We start from the raw sequence: 20,963 nt of genomic DNA, 5'->3' as shown, positions 1-20,963 counted from the left end.
TCTGTCAGGACCACCCAAGAAATTCTGAATTGTAAAAAGAAAAAATTTCAATCAACCAAAATCTGACCAGATAAGACATGAAATATCAGGACAGGCTTTTGTATTTGTGACAGCTGTCCCAAATTCTTCATTGATTGATGTATTTATTTTACAGTAGGATGCAATCACTGTGAAACAATTGCCATCTTAAGATGCATAAGGTATAGTTTTTTTTTGAAAAGATGCAAACAACAAAATTGACAACGAAAACAAAACAAGATGACATTGGGGACTCAGGGTGGGAAAAGATGGGAGAGGGGTGAGGGAAAAAAGACTACATATTGGGCACAGTGTACAGTGTTCAGGTGATGGGTGCACTAAAATCACAGAAGTCACCACTAAAGAACTTACCCATGTAACCAAAACCCTCCTGTATGCAAAAATTATTGAAATAAAAAACTAAAACAAAACAAAAGGCTATGAGGCAAGGAATATAATAAATAGATAGTGCGATTAAGAAGATAAAATGTGTTTTAATCTAGTGTGGCCATACGCAAGAAGAAATACAAGTAGTTGATGGAGGGAGAGATAATAGCAAGTGGTCACTATCGCATCTCCTTTTCTATAAAACTTTTCTTTAAAAATCATGTAATTATTATGACAGAGAAACTAATGAAATACCCAAAAGTTATTCATTTTATTTCTTATAATGAAATATTTCTTCCAATTCAAGATCATCTTAATTCATGAATTTCCAAGGAGAAAAATTTCTCAAGGAATAAATATTGCAAATTATGTCTACCTAAAAAATACAACAGCATGAAACAAACAAAGGGAAATATTTTATTTTTGTTTTGCCTGCTGGAAGATATTATAAAAAGGAAAGTATACGAGATACATTTAAAAAATAGAGTGATTTTCCATTTTTTTCTCTAGTGATATCTTACATTCACCATGTCTACTTTACATCAAACTCTTAAAAATAAAAGGGTCTTTTTAGTGGACTCAGTATAAGTTTACGTTTCAAGCTCAGACTTCTAACCTTGATTTGTTATTTATATATACTGCTCTTTCTCTACTTGGATATCTAACACACAACATTAAGTGGACACAAACAGAACTAAGCTCTTTAACCACCACCTTCCCAACCACCATTACCACCATCAGCCTGCTCCCCCTGTAATCCTTCCCATCTCCATTGATGGCAAAAAAAAAATCTTTCAGGGTATGCAGCCAAAAATCTTGAAGTTGCCTTTGACCTTCCTCTTTTACACCATGTCAGGTGCATTAGCAACTCCTTTTGGCTTCTTCTTCCTTCTTCCTTCCTCCTTCTTCCTTCCTCTCTCTTCCTTCCTCCTTTCTCCTTCTCCTTCTCCTTCTCCTTTTCCTTCTCCTTCTCCTTCTTTTTTTTTTGAGACAGAATCTCACTCTTTTCCCCAGGGAGGCGTGCAGTGGCATGATCTTGGTTCACTGCAACTTACGCCTCCCGAGTTCAAGCAATTCTCCCTGCCTCAGCCTCCCCGGTAGCTGGAATTACAGGCACCTATCCTTACACCCAGCTAATTTTTATATTTTTAGGTTGGCCAGGCTAGTCTCAAACTCCTGACCTCAGGTGATCTACCCACCTCTGCCTCCCAAACTGCTGGGATTACAGGTGTGAGGCACCACGCCCGGCCTGGCTCTATCTTCAAAACAGATGTATTGGTTACTTATTACCTCTACTGCGTGATCTCCTCAGGAAAGTAAAAATCACTGCGAAATATGAGCTTTAAAATCTCAATTTAGTTTGTTTAACATAGTGTTTCCTTAATATTATTAATTTTTAATGGATAAATGTAACATTTTCCTATAGATAACTTTGTAGCTGTGCTTTTATTCACTCAATAATACATATTAAATGCCTACTATGGACCAGGCACTATTCTAGGTACTTTGGATATATCAGTGAACGAAATAAAGATATCAGTCCTAGTGGATCGTATACTTAATGGGAGACAGACAATAAACAATACACAAAATGAATACATTATATACTATCTTAGAAGATGATAATGACTATTGGGAAAAGAAAAAACAGTAGAGGAAGTGAAGTCAGGAGTTATAGCAGGGCGGGGAGAGTGTTGGTTAACAGTATTAAATAGGGTGGTCAGGATATCTTTCTGAAAAGTAAATTAAAAAAAAAAATTAGTGAGACAGGGTCTTGCTCTGTTGCCTAGGCTGGAGTGCAGTGGCATGATCATAGCTTACTGCAGCCTCGACCTCCCAGGTTCAAGTGATGCTCCCACATCAGCCTCCCAACTAGCTGAGACTACAGGCATGCACCACCACATCTGGCTAACTTTTTTGAAAAATTATTTTTTGTAGAGACAGGATATCATTACGTTGACCAGGCTGGTCTCAAACACCTGGGCTCAAGTGATCCTTCCACCTCAGCCTCCCATAGTGTTGGGATTACAGGCGTGAGCCACTGCCCAGTTTGAAAAATGAAAATTTTTAATGGACACTTGTCAGTTTGATTTCCTTCTGCATATCTAGGAAGAAGATTAACAAGGAGGTGCCAATAATAAAATAACATATACTGCTGTAGTCTCTGATTCAAATCTTTCTCTATATTCATCAAAGGATCATGTTTGAAAGGGAAAAAGCAAATAATAGATGGGACAAGGATGCAACCAAAAATATCCACTTATAGGCTGAATATTTGTGTCTCCCCAGAATTCATATGTTGAAGTCGTAATCCCCAAAGTAATGGTAATTGGAGATGGAGTCTTTAGGAGGTACTTTTAGATAAGGTCATACGGGTGTGACCTTCATGATGGGATTACAGCCCTTATTCTTGCAGTGCTATAAAGAAATACTTGAGACTGGGTAATTTTTAAGAAAATAGGTTCAATTGGCTCATGGTTCTGCAGGCTATACAGGGAGCATAATGCCAGCATCTGCTTCTGTGGAGGCCTCAGGAAGCTTACAATCATGGCAGAAGGCAAAAGGGGAACAGGCATGTCACATGGTAAAAGGAGGAGCAAGTCGGGGGTGGTGGTACCACACACATTTCAATGACCAGATCACAGGAGAACTCGCTATTACAAAGACAGCACCAGCCATGAGGAACCTACCCTCATGACCCAAACACTTCCCGCCCAGCCCCACCTCCAGCATTGGGGATTACAACTTAACATGAGATTTGGGTGAGGACAAATATCCAAACTGTATCAAAGAGTGTCCTTGCTATGTCTCTATTTGTCATGGGAGGACAAACTATGAACGTGCTGTGTGGAAGCCAGGAAGAAGCCCTCACCAGAACCCAACCATGTTGGCACCCTGGTTTCAGACTTTTAGCTTCCAGAACTGTGAGAAAATAAAAGTCTGTTGTTTGAGTCACCTGGACTATGATTTTTTGCTAAGGCAGCAGGAACACACTCAGAGACCATTACAATGTTAAGTGTTGAAACATTACAAATGTGAGCGTACAAAGCCAGGAAGGGTGTTATATAGAGAAGTGCCATGTTCAAATATAATTTATAGCACCTCCCAAATGTTGAGGCATTTAACATTCAATGAATCCCACAAAATCATGTTAATGATCCCTCTGAAGAATTTCTGGGTCTGTCCACTTTCTATATTCTATAGATACATTTGTACAGTTTACTTACACTTAGTCCCCCAGCTCCCACTCTTTCCTCCCCAGGCAGACAGTCACAGAAACCCTTCCAATCTTCCATGGGTCCAGCAGTCCATCAAATGACTAAAAATGAAGCTGCTCTGGTAAGAAGCCAAGCTCCAAACTGATAACAATGGTGAAATATCTGTATACCTGAACTAATTTAATTTTGTCATAAATTGTCACAATGGGCAAAGCCTTAACAAAGTTTTAGTGAGTGCTTGTGTAAGTAGATACTGCTGGCTAGCCTTCCTTCCCACTTCTCCCTTCCTCACTCACACTCCCTTCGAACACACACTTATTGCTTAATCTTGCTTTACAAATAATAGTATATGTTTGACTAAGAAAATATTTCAAGATTAAACAATGAACATAAAATGAAAATGGACTCAGTATTTCTATCAAGTTTTTGTAACTTTTTCGAATTGGGTTTCCCTAACTTTAATTTTAATGGTTCTCTGACACCTCCCTTCACCTCTGGTCAAGGCAACCTTCCTTTTCCTGCTTGTCTCCCCTCCTCCACCTCACACAGAGACATTCATTTCCATTTCCTGTGCTTTTCTTATTCCCAGTGTGTTCTATTTTCTAAAAGTTCAGCCTCTACCTTCTTCACTCTTGTTCTCAGAAACAGCCCACTTGACTTCCATTTCATTTAGTATGTTAACCTCTCTTCTAGAACACATTAATAGAACTATACTATCCTATCCACTATCTGCTACACAGCTGAGCTTACTGCCAGCAGTATGTTATGTTATTCTAAGTATGTTCACTCGTTTTATGCATACATATTTTCTGTGCACAACTAGATAAGCTCCTTGTGTATCAAAACAGCATTACATTATTCTTTATAACTTCTTTAGAATGTAGTCCAGTGCTAAGGACAAAGTAATTCTCTCTATATATAATAACATAAATAATTTTGTTGACAGCATAAATGCATGCCTGTTGACTAAATGCATTGGAAAACAACACAAAACTATGAGACCCTTTCCTCACTAGCTGATCATTGGTCCAACAATTTTCTACAACTAAAAGGGGATTTTTCTTATAGTTTCAACTGTGGCACATTCATTATCCTCCGATGTTATTGCTCTCGATTAGATCCCACTATCACTCCATATGCATCCTACTAGGAAAAAAGCTTCTGTCATTATTCATCCCTTTCAATGCCTCTTTTTCCACTGAAAAGATGGGGCCATCCTCAACCAGTTGATCAATGTTCCATTTATCTCACCATTTCTGCATGGTGTCCTTTCATATAAGAGTGCAAGGAACTCTGGCATCTTCTCCCTCTACTCAGTTGAAAGTGCCGCCCCAGATTTAGCTATGAACATGATTAGTTGGGTACTTTTATTCACAATAAGCACAATCCCGTTGTGAGTTAAGTAGAAAGAATGTTATGTCAGTGAGACATCTTCAGCAAACTAAATTGCCATTTGATGTAAAACTTAAGATGTATAACAGGGCATTCAACTTATATTAAAATAATACAAAAGCATTACAGGCATTAAAAATGAAAATGGAAATACACTAACAAAAGGAAGGAAACAATCCACGAAGCTGAAATGACTCAGGTAAATCATTCTGCTTATTGAATTCTAGATAGGATTGTATATTTCCCAAATAAATATCTACCTTTTCCTTATTCTGATGGTAAAATATTGTGTAAATATCTTTTCTTCCCATTATTCAAGTTACCAATCTGAATGTTAGACACTAATAAAAGCTGATGGTGAAGCAGGAAGAAATAAATATATTCAATATGTATTTACTTTTAGGAATTTAAAAATAGGGCATTTTACAACTCACTTTTAATAAAAATAAAAGCTGTTGGATCCTAATAAAACACTAGTAAAAGCTGATGATGAAGCAGGAAGAAATAAATACATTCAATATGTATTTAATTTTAGGAATTTAAAAATAGGACATTTTAGAATTCACTTTTAATAAAAATAAAAGCTGTTGGATCCTAAATGAGACCCAGCACTCCCAACCTAGTTCATATATTCTGAAAGATTAAAATCATGGAAAAGTTAGTCTATCTACGAAATACGATATTCTCATTTATCTGTGTATGGCTAAACATAGATGAAAGGAATCTGCTCATACCTCTGGCTGCCTTAAATTATTTGCAACATTGTCAATATATTTCCTTTAGGAAAATAAATTATGGAATTGTATTTGCTGTTGGGTACCATACGTACTGAGGATGGGAGATAGGAAGTAGCAAACACTGCATAGTATATTACACTAATTAATTTGCTTTTATTCAAATTCAACTGATTAAGAGGAAATTAAATGAATTTACTCTAATGAATATTAACTCATAGTAGTTAATTTGAAAACATTCATCTCTAATTTATTTGACTTCCTGCTGTTATAATTCAGCAAGTGATGTAGGTGTGATTTATTTAGCTTCAGACTTTTAACATATTAATCTCAATATTTCAGGGTCAGTGACAATCAAATTGAGTACAAATCCTTCATTGATAATCACATTTGCTATGACAATGGGGTTGTCAGCTCAAAATAGAAGGTTGCTAGTTTACAAAGAGACCCCACACAAGAATTTTTTTTCCATCTATGATATGATTGAGCATTCTTATTATGATGGAATATATTTTTATTTTTAACCTCTTTCACTGAGCTAAATGAACCAGGAGTTAGCTAAACCTTCCCCACACCCGCGTAATAGACAAACATGTTAGGTGAAGGCAAACCCTGTCTTTATTGGGCACATGCCATGATCTATGCGAATATGAACCATGGTTTTTAGAAAGTAGCAGAGAACTTACATACCTGTAAGTTAAGCTATCTAAAATTAAGTCAGCATCACTTAATTTTTTATGTAGAGATGGCTAAATGCAGGAACCAAACCATTATTTTGCTTTACTTTTCACAGAAATAATTCAGAATAGATAAGCTAAAATATGCATATACCATATTAAGATCTTCCAGTTGAGATGAAGTCTGGGGATTTTAATTCTTCTACTAAAATCCCAAATAAAAACCTGAAGATTTTGCCTAAAATATGCCTTGGAGTGCTATGCATATCATTTTACCTCCACTTTAATTGTTGTTGTCCTAACTGAGCTAACAGTTGCACTTACATTTAGTTATTACCATTAATATCTTGTATGAAACTGATAACTCAGGTATGACATGTGGGGCTGACTTGTTATTTGAAGAGTTTTATTTAAGACAAGAGTCATAACTAAAAAACAATATCAAGATGAAGATCCATTTATATGATTAGGAAAGGAAACTCTTTAATATACTTGCCCAACACACTCTTTCTTTGTAGCCAAAACTTAACCTGAAAAAACACAGTTATGTATAAATAAATATATGTATGCATGTATACATTTGTTATGTAAAACACACACACACACACACACACACACAGAGAGAGTGAGAGGCTGAGGGAAAGTCAGGGACAGTGTCTTCAAGGATGAGAAGCCTTTTTTCCACCATGTTTGCAAACAATAGAAACATTTTCTAGTCGTTTAGAGATTATAAAAATTAATGCTACTAGTACTATTAATAATTGTTAATAACAATACTAAAGCTTTGATCCATTCATTCAAAAAGTGATTGTGCTGCTCTAGATGCCTGGCATACCATGGTGAATAAGACAGATAAAGGTCCTACTCCACTGGAGCTTATGTTTGGTTGATGAATAAGTTTTTGATATATGCCACTGGCAGACTGATTCCTAATCCCGTGTTCTTCCAGCACCACCTGGTTGATTTACAAGTTTCTCCTGCCTTAACACACAGTGGTTCTTTCCCACTTGAACAATCCTGTAGTTTCTCTGAAATTAAAGAAGAGTCGAAGAGGAGGGACAAGATGGTGGACTAGATGTACAAAAAAGTGCTGCTCCCACCAGAAAGACCAAAATTTTGAGTAAACCAACATAATTTGAATAGATTTTCATAGAGAAAATGCTAGGAGTAGATGGAGATGCAATGCGGACACTGAAGCTGAAGAGGTAGGAAGCTGTGAACCATCCGTGGGGTGCTCAAATGCTAGGGCTAGTTCCTGGGCCTGAAAGGCACCTGGGGAAGGAGTGGGTGAAGGAACTGTATGACTCTCGCCATGGCCCTCTGGGATTCTAGCCACAGGGCACCCCAAGCACCCCATATACATTTGAGTTGGGAGGCAAATCTGCCTGGAGAGTAGGCAGAGACAGGGCTTCAGCAGGCATGGAGCCAGGGGCCTTGATGCACCTGGCAGCCATAGGCATCCATGGCCCCTGGGCTTTCCATCTCTCTCTAAGAATCTCTAGCCCCAGCTAGATGCCAGGCCAGGAGAAAGTGGGGCCAGCTTCCCTGTGGGACTAGGGCATATCTGTTCTGCAGTCCCTCCTGTTCGCCAGCCTATCCCAGGGCCCTTGCCTGGCTACTCAACAGGAGTGTGTTCATGGAGCATCTGTTGTTGCCCAGGCTGGTGTTTTGCTCCACCTGAATATGTTTCTGGTGGCCTGGGAGCAGGATGGCCCAGCACACCAGCACTCCTGGGAGCACTATGGCCCAGCACACCTGATGCCCAACCCAGGGTATACAGGATGGAGCCACCAGCAGGTCCCTGTGCCCCAAGGCTGTAGCATGAAGCTTGAGACTGCCCAGCTGAGATGTGTGGCTGACACTTGAGCAGGGGAGGAGCCCACGGTCTCAGAGACTGAGGCGGTGAGGCATGGGGGCCTGTGGGATGGCAGGAGAGTGAGGCATGACTCCTTCACCAGGCCAGTTGGGAAAGGATGTGGCCTATTTCTTTGCTGTAGCCTCTGCCCAGGGAAGCCCTGCAGCCCAGAACACCTAACAAAAGAAATGTTGATGCAGTGCTAGTGATTGAAGGGTGCTCCCCCAAGGCCCAGGCGTGGACATGGAAATGGGGGTCACTTCTCTACCCCCAGCACTGAAAAGCAGAGCTATAAATGTGAGGAAGTAAAAAGGAGCAGCCCAGCTGCCAAGTTTGAGCCTATTTACTGGCCATTACTCTTAATTACCATCTACTGGATCACAGCCCAAGCTACAACACCAAAAATACTTTGCCGATATACTCCCCTGTGAAACAATGGGCAAGAATTCAGCCACAAATAAAGACCCTGTGCAGAGGGGTTGGCCACCTGAAAATATCCAGAAATGAATACAATTGACTACATTCAATCTTGCCACAGTTAAAGAAACACTAACCCTCCCAGGTGAGAAAGAATCAGCACGAGAACTCTGACAATTCAAAAAGCAAGAGTGTCCCCTCACTTCCAAATGATTCCACTAGCTCTCTGGCAATAGTTCTTAACCATTCTGAAAGAGTAAAATGACTGAAATGACAGACACAGAGTTTAGAATCTGGATGGTAAGGAAGATACTGACATTCAGAAGAAAGTTGAAAACCAATCCAAAAAATCCAGTAAAATAATCCAAGAGTTGCAAGATGAAATAGCTGTTTTAAGAAAGACCCACACTAAACTTTTGGAGCTGAAAATTCACAAGAATTTCATAACACAATCAAAATATTATCAGCAGAATAGATCAACCTGTAGAAAGAATCTCAGAGCCCGAAGACTGGTTCTTTGAATCAACTCAGACGAAAATAAAGAAAAAAAAAATTTTAAATGAACAAAACTTCTGAGAAATATGGAGTTATATAAAAGGAGGAAATCTATGGCTCATTGGCATTCCTGAGAGAGAAGGACAGAGAATAAGCAATTTGGAAAATATATTTGAGGATATAGTGCACAAAAATTTCCCTAATCTTGTTAGAGTGGTTGCAAATTCAAGAAATTCAGAAAACACAGGCTAGATACTATACAAGATGACCATTCCCAAGGCACACAGTCATCAGATTCCCTAAGCTCAATGTCAAATAAAAAAATTTTAAAGGCAGTAGAAAGAAGGGTCAGATCAGATATAGAGGGAACCCTATCAGGCTAGCCATGGACTCTTCATCAAAAACTTTACAAGCCAAAAGAGATTGGGGGTCCATTTTCAGCATCCTTAAAGAAAAGAAATTTCAACCAAGAATTTATATCCCACCAAACTAAGCTTCATAAGGGAAGCAGAACTAAATCCTTTTCAGACAAGCAAATCCTGAGGGAATTCATTTCAACTAGACTAGCCTTACAAGAAGTCCTTAAGTGAATGATAAATGTGGAATCAATAGAACAGCACCTGCTACGACACAAACACACTTAAGTACATAGCCCGCAGACAGTATAATGCAACAACTGTACAATCAACCAGCTACGAACATGATGACAGGATCAAAACTTTACATATAAATACTAACCCTGAAAGTAAATGGCCAAAACGCCCCACTTAAAAGGCACAAAGTGGCAAACTGGATAAAAAAGATAGCACCCAACCATTTTCTGTCTTCAAAAGATTCACCCTATATGTAATGACACCCACACACTTAAAGTAAAGGGATGGAGAAAGATGTATCATGCCAATGGAAAACAAAAAAAGCAAGGGTCACTATTCTTATATCAGATGAAACAGACTATAAACCCATAACAATTAAGAAGGACAAAGAAGGGCATCACATAATGATAAAGGGTATAATCCAATAAGATTTAACTATCTTAAATATATCTGCACCCAACATTGGAGCACCAAGATTAATAAAACAAATCCTTCTTGACCTATGAAAAGACATAGACAGTCACACAATAATAGTGGGAGACTTTGACACCCTACTGATATCATTAGATAGATCATTGTGGCAGCAACCTAACAAAGACATTTTAGACTTAAACTTGGCACTTTACCACTTGGACTTAATAAGAAATCTACAGAACACTACACTCAACAACCATAGAATATACATTCTTCTCATCTGCATATGGAAGATATTCTACGACTGATCAAATGCTTGGTCATAAAGAAAGTCTCAACACAATTTTTAAAAAATCAAAATCATACCAAGCATACTCTCAGGCTACAGTACAACAAATATAGAAATCAAAATCAAGAAGATATCTCAAAACTACACAATTACATGGAAAGTAAACAACTTGCTCCTGAATAACTCCTGGGTGAACATCAAAATTAAGGCATAAACCAAAAAATTATTTGAAGCTAATGAAAATAGAGATGCAACTTACCAAAATCTCTGGGATGCAATGAAAACTGCATTAAGAGGACAATTTATGGCACCAAACACCTTCACCAGCAAGGTAGAAAGATCTCAAATTAGCAACCTTACCTTGCACCTAAAAGAACCAGAATAACAACAACAAAAGAACATCCAATCCCAAAGCTATTAGAAGAAAAGAAATAACTAAAATTAGAGAAGAACTGAGCAAAACTGAGATGCAAAAGTCCATACAAAAGATCAATGAAACCAAGAGTTGGTTCTGTGAAAGAAAAAAACAAGATTGATAGACCACTAGCTAGATTAAGAGAGAAAAAAAAAAAAAAAAAAAAAGAGTAGGGGGGAGAACATCCAAACAAAATTAGAAATGACAAAGATGACATTACAACTAACTCTATAGAAATAAAACGGATCCTCAGAGACTACTATGGGCCAATCTATGCACACTTTAGAATATCTAAATGAAAGGGATAAATTCCTGGAAACACACAATCTTCCAAAGTTGAATGAGGAAGAAATGGAAACCCAAATAGACCAACATCAAGTTCTGAAATTGAATCTGTAATAAAAAATATACCAACACATACACAAAAAGCCCTGGACCCTGAAGTCACAGCTGAATTCTACCAGGCATACAAGAAAGAACTAGTACCAATCCTACTGAAACTATTCACAAATATCAAGGAGGAGGGATTCCTCCCTAACTCATTCTATGAGCTGGAATCAGCCCAATACCAAAACCTGGCAGACACAATAAAAAAAGAAAATTTCAGGCCATATCTCTGATGAATATCAATGCACAAATCCTCAACAAAGACTGGTTCAACATAAACAAATCAATAAATGTGATTTACCACATAAACAGAATTTTTAAAACCATATAATCATCTAAATAAACAGAGAAAACTTCCAAAAAAAAAAAAAAAAAAAAAACAACAACATCCCTTCATGATAAAAACTCTCTACAAACTAGGCACTGAAGGAACACCTCAAAATAGTAAAAGTTATTTATGACAAACTCATGGTCAACATTGTACTGAATGGACAAAAGCTGGAACCATTCCCCCTGAGAACTGGAACAAGACAGAGATGACCATTCTCACCATTCCTATTCAACATAGTACTATAAGTCCTAAACAGACTACTCAGGCAAAAGAAAGAAATAAAAGGTATCCAGATAGGAAAAGATGAAGTCAAACTATCTCTCTTTGTGGACTGTGTGATTCTATACCTATAAACCTTAAAGACTCTGACAAAAGCCTCCTAGAACTAATAAATGACTTTAGTAAAGTTTCAGGATACATCATCAATGTACTAAAATCAGTAGCAGCTGGGCACGGTGGCTCACGTCTGTAATCCTGGCACTTTCGGAGGCTGAGAAGGGCAAATCACTTGAGCTCAGAAGTTTGAGACTAGCCTGGGCAACATGGCAAAACCTCGTTTTTGCTAAAAAAATACAAAAATGTAGCCAGATGTGGTGGTGTGCACCTGTAGTCCCAGATACTTGGGAGGCTAAGGCCCAATAATCACTTGAACCCAGGAAGTGGAGATTGTAGTGAGCTGAGATTGCACCACTGCACTGCAGCCTGGTGACAGAGCAAGACTCTGTTTCAAAAAAAATAAAAAATAAAAACAAAAAAATCATCACTAGCATTTCTATCCAGCAATAACATCCAGGCTGAGCGTCAAATCAAGAATGCAATCCCATTTACATAGCCACAAATAAAATGAAATGCCTAGTAATATAGCTAACCAAGGAGGTGAAAGATCTCTACAAAGAGAACTACAAAACACTGCTAAATGAAATCACATATGACATGAATAAATGAAAAAATAAACCATGGTGATGGATTGGAAGCATCATTATCATTCAAATGGCCATACTGACCAAAGCGATCTACAGATTCAGTGCATTTCGCATCAAACTACCAATGTTATTTTTCACAGAATTAGAAAAAATCTATTCTAAAATTTATATGGAACCAAAAAAGAGTCCAAATAGCCAAAGCAATCCTAAGTAAAAGTAACAAAGCCAAAGGCATCACACTACCCAACTTCAAACTGTACTGTAAAGCTACAGTAACCAAAAAAGCATGGTTCTGGTACAAAAACAGACACATAGACCAATGGAACAGCATAGAACACTCAGAAATAAAGCTGCACACCTACAATAACATGATCTTCAACAAGGTCACAAAAACAATCAATGGAGAAAGGACACACTATTCAGTAACTGACTAACCATATGTAGAAGACTGAAACTGGACCCCTTCCTCTCACCTAAAAAATATTAACTCAAAATAGATTAAAGATTTAAATGTAAGATCTCAATCTATAAAAATCCTAAAAGAAAACCTAGAAAATACTCTTCTTGACATTAGCCTTGGCCTTAGCAAATAATTTTTGGCTAAGTCCTCAAAAGCAATGGCAACAGAAACAAAAATTGACAAGTAGGATCTAATTAAATGAAAGACCCTCTGCACACCAAAAGAAACTATCAACAGAGTAAACAGACACTTTACTGAATGGGAGAAAATAGTCACAAAGTATGCATCTGACAAAGGAGTAATATCCAGAATCTGTAAGGAACTCAAACAAATCAACACACAGAAAACAAATAATCCCATTTAAAAAAATGGGCAAAGAATGTGAAAAGCAGCTTCTAAAAGAAGACATATAAGTGGCCAACAAACATGAAAAAATGCTCATTATCACTAATCATCAGAGAAATGCAAATCAAAACCACAAGATGTTATCTCACACCAGTCAGAATGGCTATTACTAAAAAGTCAAAAAATAACAGACGCTCACGAGGCTGTGGAGAGAAGGGAACACTTACACATTGTTGGTGCAAATGTAAATTACTTCAACTACTGTCGAAAGGAGTTTGGAGATCTCTCAAAGAACTTAAAATAGAACTATTGGCCAGGTACAGTGGCTCATGCCTGTAATTCCAGCACTTTGGGAGGCGGAGGCAGGCGGATCATCTGAAGTCAGGAGTTCAAGACCAACCTAGCCAACATGGTGAAACCCCATCTCTACTAAAAATACAAAAAATTAGCTGGGCATGGTGTCAGGCACCTGTAATCCCAACTACTTGGGAGGCTGAAGCAGGAGAATTGCTGGAACCTGGGAGGTGGAGGTTGCAGTTAGCCGGTATCGTATCACTGCACTCCAGCCTGGGCAATAAGAGCAAAGCTCTGTCTTAAAAAAAAAAAGATAGAACTACCATTTGACCCAGGAGTTCCATTACTGGGTATATACCTAAAGGAAAAGAAATAACTCTACTGAAAAAAGAAAGAAAAAAGAAAAACAACACTCACATGCAATTGCATGTTCATCGCCGTTCACAATACAAAGACATGGAATAAATCTAGGTGTCCATTAATGATGAATTGGATAAAGAATATATGGGGGGGCGGAGCAAGATGGCCGAATAGGAGCAGCTCCAGTCTCCAACTCCCAGCGCGAGCGACACAGAAGACCGGTGATTTCTGCATTTTCAACTGAGGTACTGGGTTCATCTCACTGGGGAGTGCCGGACGATTGGTGCTGGTCAGCTGCTGCAGCCCCACCAGCGAGAGCTGAAGCAGGGCGAGGCATCGCCTCACCTGGGAAGCGCAAGGGGGAAGGGAATCCCTTTTCCTAGCCAGGGGAACTGAGACACACAACACCTGGAAAATCGGGTAACTCTCACCCCAATACGGCGCTTTAAGCAAACAGGCACACCAGGAGATCATATCCCACACCTGGCCGGGAGGGTCCCACACCCACGGAGCCTCCCTCATTGCTAGTGCAGCAGTCTGTGATCTACGGGCAAGGCAGCAGCGAGGCTGGGGGAGGGGCGCCCGCCATTGCTGAGGCTTAAGTAGGTAAACAAAGCTGCTGGGAAGCTCGAACTGGGTGGAGCTCACAGCAGCTCAAGGAAACCTGCCAGTCTCTGTAGACTCCACCTCTGGGGACAGGGCACAGTAAACTAAACAAACGCAACAGACACCTCTGCAGACGCAAACGACTCTGTCTGACAGCTTTGAAGAGAGCAGTGGGTTTCCCAACACGGAGGTTGAGATCTGAGAAGGGACAGACTCCCTGCTCAAGTGGGTCCCTGACCCCTGAGTAGCCTAACTGGGAGACATCCTCCACTAGGGGCAGTCTGACACCCCACACCTCACAGAGAGGAGTACACCCCTGAGAGGAAGCTTCCAAAGCAAGAATCAGACAGGTACACTCGCTGTTCAGAAATATTCTATCTTCTGCAGCCTCTGCTGCTGATACCCAGGCAAACAGCGTCTGGAGTGGACCTCAAGCAATCTCCAACAGACCTACAGCTGAGGGTCCTGATTGTTAGAAGGAAAACTATCAAACAGGAAGGACACCTACACCAAAACCCCATCAGTACATCACCATCATCAAAGATCAGAGGCAGATAAAACCACAAAGATGGGGAAAAAGCAGGGCAGAAAAGCTGGAAATTCAAAAAATAAGAGCGCATCTCCCCCGGCAAAGGAGTGCAGCTCATCGCCAGCAACGGATCAAAACTGGACGGAGAATGACTTTGACGAGATGAGAGAAGAAGGCTTCAGTCCATCAAATCTCTCAGAGCTAAAGGAGGAATTACGTACCCAGCGCAAAGAAACTAAAAATCTTGAAAAAAAAAGTGGAAGAATTGATGGCTAGAGTAATTAATGCAGAGAAGGTCCTAAATGAAATGAAAGAGATGAAAACCATGACACGAGAAATACGTGACAAATGCACAAGCTTCAGTAACCGACTTGATCAACTGGAAGAAAGAGTATCAGCGATTGAGGATCAAATGAATGAAATGAAGCGAGAAGATAAACCAAAAGAAAAAAGAAGAAAAAGAAATGAACAAAGCCTGCAAGAAGTATGGGATTATGTAAAAAGACCAAATCTACGTCTGATTGGGGTGCCTGAAAGTGAGGGGGAAAATGGAACCAAGTTGGAAAACACTCTTCAGGATATCATCCAGGAGAACTTCCCCAACCTAGTAGGGCAGGCCAACATTCAAATCCAGGAAATACAGAGAACGCCACAAAGATACTCCTCGAGAAGAGCAACTCCAAGACACATAATTGCCAGATTCACCAAAGTTGAAATGAAGGAAAAAATCTTAAGGGCAGCCAAAGAGAAAGGTCGGGTTACCCACAAAGGGAAGCCCATCAGACTCACAGCAGATCTCTCAGCAGAAACTCTACAAGCCAGAAGAGAGTGGGGGCCAATATTCAACGTTCTTAAAGAAAAGAATTTTAAACCCAGAATTTCATATCCAGCCAAACTAAGTTTCATAAGTGAAGGAGAAATAAAATCCTTTACAGATAAGCCAATGCTTAGAGATTTTGTCACCACTAGGCCTGCCTTACAAGAGACCCTGAAAGAAGCACTAAACTTGGAAAGGAACAACCGGTACCAGCCATTGCAAAAACATGCCAAAATGTAAAGACCATTGAGGCTAGGAAGAAACTGCATCAACTAACGAGCAAAATAACCAGTTAATATCATAATGGCAGGATCAAGTTCGCACATAACAATATTAACCTTAAATGTAAATGGACTAAATGCTCCAATTAAAAAACACAGACTGGCAAACTGGATAAAGAGTCAAGACCCATCAGTCTGCTGTATACAGGAGACCCATCTCACACGCGGACACATACATAGGCTCAAAATAAAGGGATGGAGGAAGATTTACCAAGCAAATGGAGAACAAAAAAAAGCAGGGGTTGCAATACTAGTCTCTGATAAAACAGACTTTAAACCATCAAAGATCAAAAGAGACAAAGGAGGCCATTACATAATGGTAAAGGGATCAATTCAACAGGAAGAGCTAACTATCCTAAATATATATGCACCCAATACAGGAGCACCCAGATTCATAAAGCAAGTCCTTAGAGACTTACAAAGAGACTTAGACTCCCATACAATAATAATGGGAGACTTCAACACTCCACTGTCAACATTAGACAGATCAACGAGACAGAAAGTTAACAAGGATATCCAGGAATTGAACTCATCTCTGCAGCAAGCAGACCTAATAGACATCTATAGAACTCTCCACCCCAAATCAACAGAATATACATTCTTCTCAGCACCACATCATACTTACTCCAAAACTGACCACGTAATTGGAAGTAAAGCACTCCTCAGCAAATGTACAAGAACAGAAATTATAACAAACTGTCTCTCAGACCACAGTGCAATCAAACTAGAACTCAGGACTAAGAAACTCAATCAAAACCACTCAACTACATGGAAACTGAACAACCTGCTCCTGAATGACTACTGGGTACATAATGAAATAAAGGCAGAAATAAAGATGTTCTTTGAAACCAATGAGAACAAAGATACAACATACCAGAATCTCTGGGACACATTTAAAGCAGTGTGTAGAGGGAAATTTATAGCACTAAATGCCCACAAGAGAAAGCAGGAAAGATCTAAAATTGACACTGTAACATCGCAATTAAAAGAACTAGAGAAGCAAGAGCAAACACATTCGAAAGCTAGCAGAAGGCAAGAAATAACTAAGATCAGAGCAGAACTGAAGGAGATAGAGACACAAAAAACCCTCCAAAAAATCAATGAATCCAGGAGTTGGTTTTTTGAAAAGATCAACAAAATTGACAGCCCACTAGCCAGACTAATAAAGAAGAAAAGAGAGAAGAATCAAATCGACGCAATTAAAAATGATAAAGGGGATATCACCACCGACCCCACAGAAATACAAACTACCATCAGAGAATACTATAAACACCTCTACGCAAATAAACTGGAAAATCTAGAAGAAATGGATAATTTCCTGGACACTTACACTCTTCCAAGACTAAACCAGGAAGAAGTTGAATCCCTGAATAGACCAATAGCAGGCTCTGAAATTGAGGCAACAATTAATAGCCTACCAACCAAAAAAAGTCCAGGACCAGATGGATTCACAGCTGAATTCTACCAGAGGTACAAGGAGGAGTTGGTACCATTCCTTCTGAAACTATCCCAATCAATAGAAAAAGAGGGAATCCTCCCTAACTCATTTTATGAGGCCAACATCATCCTGATAACAAAGCCTGGCAGAGACACAACAAAAAAAGAGAATTTTAGACCAATATCCCTGATGAACATCGATGCAAAAATCCTCAATAAAATACTGGCAAACCGGATTCAGCAACACATCAAAAAGCTTATCCACCATGATCAAGTGGGCTTCATCCCTGGGATGCAAGGCTGGTTCAACATACGCAAATCAATAAACATAATCCAGCATATAAACAGAACCAAAGACAAGAACCACATGATTATCTCAATTGATGCAGAAAAGGCTTTTGACAAAATTCAACAGCCCTTCATGCTAAAAATGCTCAATAAATTCGGTATTGATGGAACGTACCTCAAAATAATAAGAGCTATTTATGACAAACCCACAGCCAATATCATACTGAATGGGCAAAAACTGGAAAAATTCCCTTTGAAAACTGGCACAAGACAGGGATGCCCTCTCTCACCACTCCTATTCACCATAGTGTTGGAAGTTCTGGCTAGGGCAATCAGGCAAGAGAAAGAAATCAAGGGTATTCAGTTAGGAAAAGAAGAAGTCAAATGTCCCTGTTTGCAGATGACATGATTGTATATTTAGAAAACCCCATTGTCTCAGCCCAAAATCTCCTTAAGCTGATAAGCAACTTCAGCAAAGTCTCAGGATACAAAATTAATGTGCAAAAATCACAAGCATTCTTATACACCAGTAACAGACAAACAGAGAGCCAAATCAGGAATGAACTTCCATTCACAATTGCTTCAAAGAGAATAAAATACCTAGGAATCCAACTTACAAGGGATGTAAAGGACCTCTTCAAGGAGAACTACAAACCACTGCTCAGTGAAATCAAAGAGGACACAAACAAATGGAAGAACATACCATGCTCATGGATAGGAAGAATCAATATCGTGAAAATGGCCATACTGCCCAAGGTAATTTATAGATTCAATGCCATCCCCATCAAGCTACCAATGAGTTTCTTCACAGAATTGGAAAAAACAGCTTTAAAGTTCATATGGAACCAAAAAAGAGCCCGCATCTCCAAGACAATCCTAAGTCAAAAGAACAAAGCTGGAGGCATCACGCTACCTGACTTCAAACTATACTACAAGGCTATAGTAACCAAAACAGCATGGTACTGGTACCAAAACAGAGATATAGACCAATGGAACAGAACAGAGTCCTCAGAAATAATACCACACATCTACAGCCATCTGATCTTTGACAAACCTGAGAGAAACAAGAAATGGGGAAAGGATTCCCTATTTAATAAATGGTGCTGGGAAAATTGGCTAGCCATAAGTAGAAAGCTGAAACTGGATCCTTTCCTTACTCCTTATACGAAAATTAATTCAAGATGGATTAGAGACTTAAATGTTAGACCTAATACCATAAAAATCCTGGAGGAAAACCTAGGTAGTACCATTCAGGACATAGGCATGGGCAAAGACTTCATGTCTAAAACACCAAAAGCAACGGCAGCAAAAGCCAAAATTGACAAATGGGATCTTATTAAACTAAAGAGCTTCTGCACAGCAAAAGAAACTACCATCAGAGTGAACAGGCAACCTACAGAATGGGAGAACATTTTTGCAATCTACTCATCTGACAAAGGGCTAATATCCAGAACCTACAAAGAACTCAAACAAATTTACAAGAAAAAAACAAACAACCCCATCAAAAAGTGGGCAAAGGATATGAACAGACATTTCTCAAAAGAAGACATTCATACAGCCAACAGACACATGAAAAAATGCTCATCATCACTGGCCATCAGAGAAATGCAAATCAAAACCACAATGAGATACCATCTCACACCAGTTAGAATGGCAATCATTAAAAAGTCAGGAAACAACAGGTGCTGGAGAGGATGTGGAGAAATAGGAACACTTTCACACTGTTGGTGGGATTGTAAACTAGTTCAACCATTATGGAAAACAGTATGGCGATTCCTCAAGGATCTAGAACTAGATGTACCATATGACCCAGCCATCCCATTACTGGGTATATACCCAAAGGATTATAAATTATGCTGCTATAAAGACACATGCACACGTATGTTTATTGCAGCACTATTCACAATAGCAAAGACTTGGAATCAACCCAAATGTCCATCAGTGACAGACTGGATTAAGAAAATGTGGCACATATACACAATGGAATACTATGCAGCCATAAAAAAGGATGAGTTTGAGTCCTTTGTAGGGACTTGGATGCAGCTGGAATCCATCATTCTTAGCAAACTATCACAAGAACAGAAAACCAAACACCGCATGTTCTCACTTATAGGTGGGAACTGAACAATGAGATCACTCGGACTCAGGAAGGGGAACATCACACACCGGGGCCTATCATGGGGAGGGGGGAGGGAGGAGGGATTGCACTGGGAGTTATACCTGATGTAAATGACGAGTTGATGGGTGCAGCACAGCAACATGGCACAAGTATACATATGTAACAAACCTGCACGTTATGCACATGTACCCTACAACTTAAAGTATAATAATAATAAATAAATTAAAAAAAAAAAAAAGATTTGAACCCGAAAAAAAAAAAAAAAAAGAATATATGGTACATATACACCACAGAATACAACATAGCCAGAAAGAACAAAATCATTTCCTTTGCAGCAATATGAATGTAGCTGGTGTCCAAAATCCCGAGTGAATTAATACAGGAAGAGAAAAAATAAATACCACATATTCCCACTTATAAATATTGAGCACAGGTGGACAAATACATGGGAACAATGGACAATGTGAACTACTAAAGCGGGGAAAGAGTAGGGGCTGTGGATTTAACAACTACCTATTGTGTACTATGGTTATTACCTGGGTGATGGGATCCATGCCTCAAACCCCAGCATCATGTAATATACCTGTGGAGCAAACCTGCACATGTACCCCCTGTATCTAAACTAAAAGCTGAAATTGTAAAAAAGACAATTCAACCCTATGTATAAATAAACAGATAAATAAACCAAGTACCACCTCAGTCTTATCTGTTTCCCAAACTAAGCATCTTCACAACTTCTAATTTCTCCCTCAACAAAAATTTTAATTAAAATTATCTGTCTATCCATCCATCCATCATCATCATCATCATCATCATCATCATCATCATCACCATTATCTAATTAGAGGTTGGGCAATTTTTCTTGAAGTTGATACAGGTACG

At 39.0% G+C, this 20,963-nt stretch overlaps 1 protein-coding gene across 5 annotated transcripts in view; it reads right to left on the bottom strand.

Annotated features, from left to right (window-relative positions):
* ARHGAP24 (Rho GTPase activating protein 24) overlaps positions 1 to 20,963 on the bottom strand; it is a 528,054-nt gene that overhangs the window by 305,325 nt on the left and 201,766 nt on the right. The gene's annotated exons all lie outside the window — the stretch shown is intronic.

The sequence above is a fragment of the Macaca mulatta genome, chromosome 5 (assembly GCF_049350105.2).
Source record: "Macaca mulatta isolate MMU2019108-1 chromosome 5, T2T-MMU8v2.0, whole genome shotgun sequence".
NCBI lineage: Eukaryota > Metazoa > Chordata > Mammalia > Primates > Cercopithecidae > Macaca > Macaca mulatta.
The sequence above is the reverse complement of the archived record's forward strand: the minus strand, read 5'-3'. Positions and strand labels throughout refer to the sequence as shown.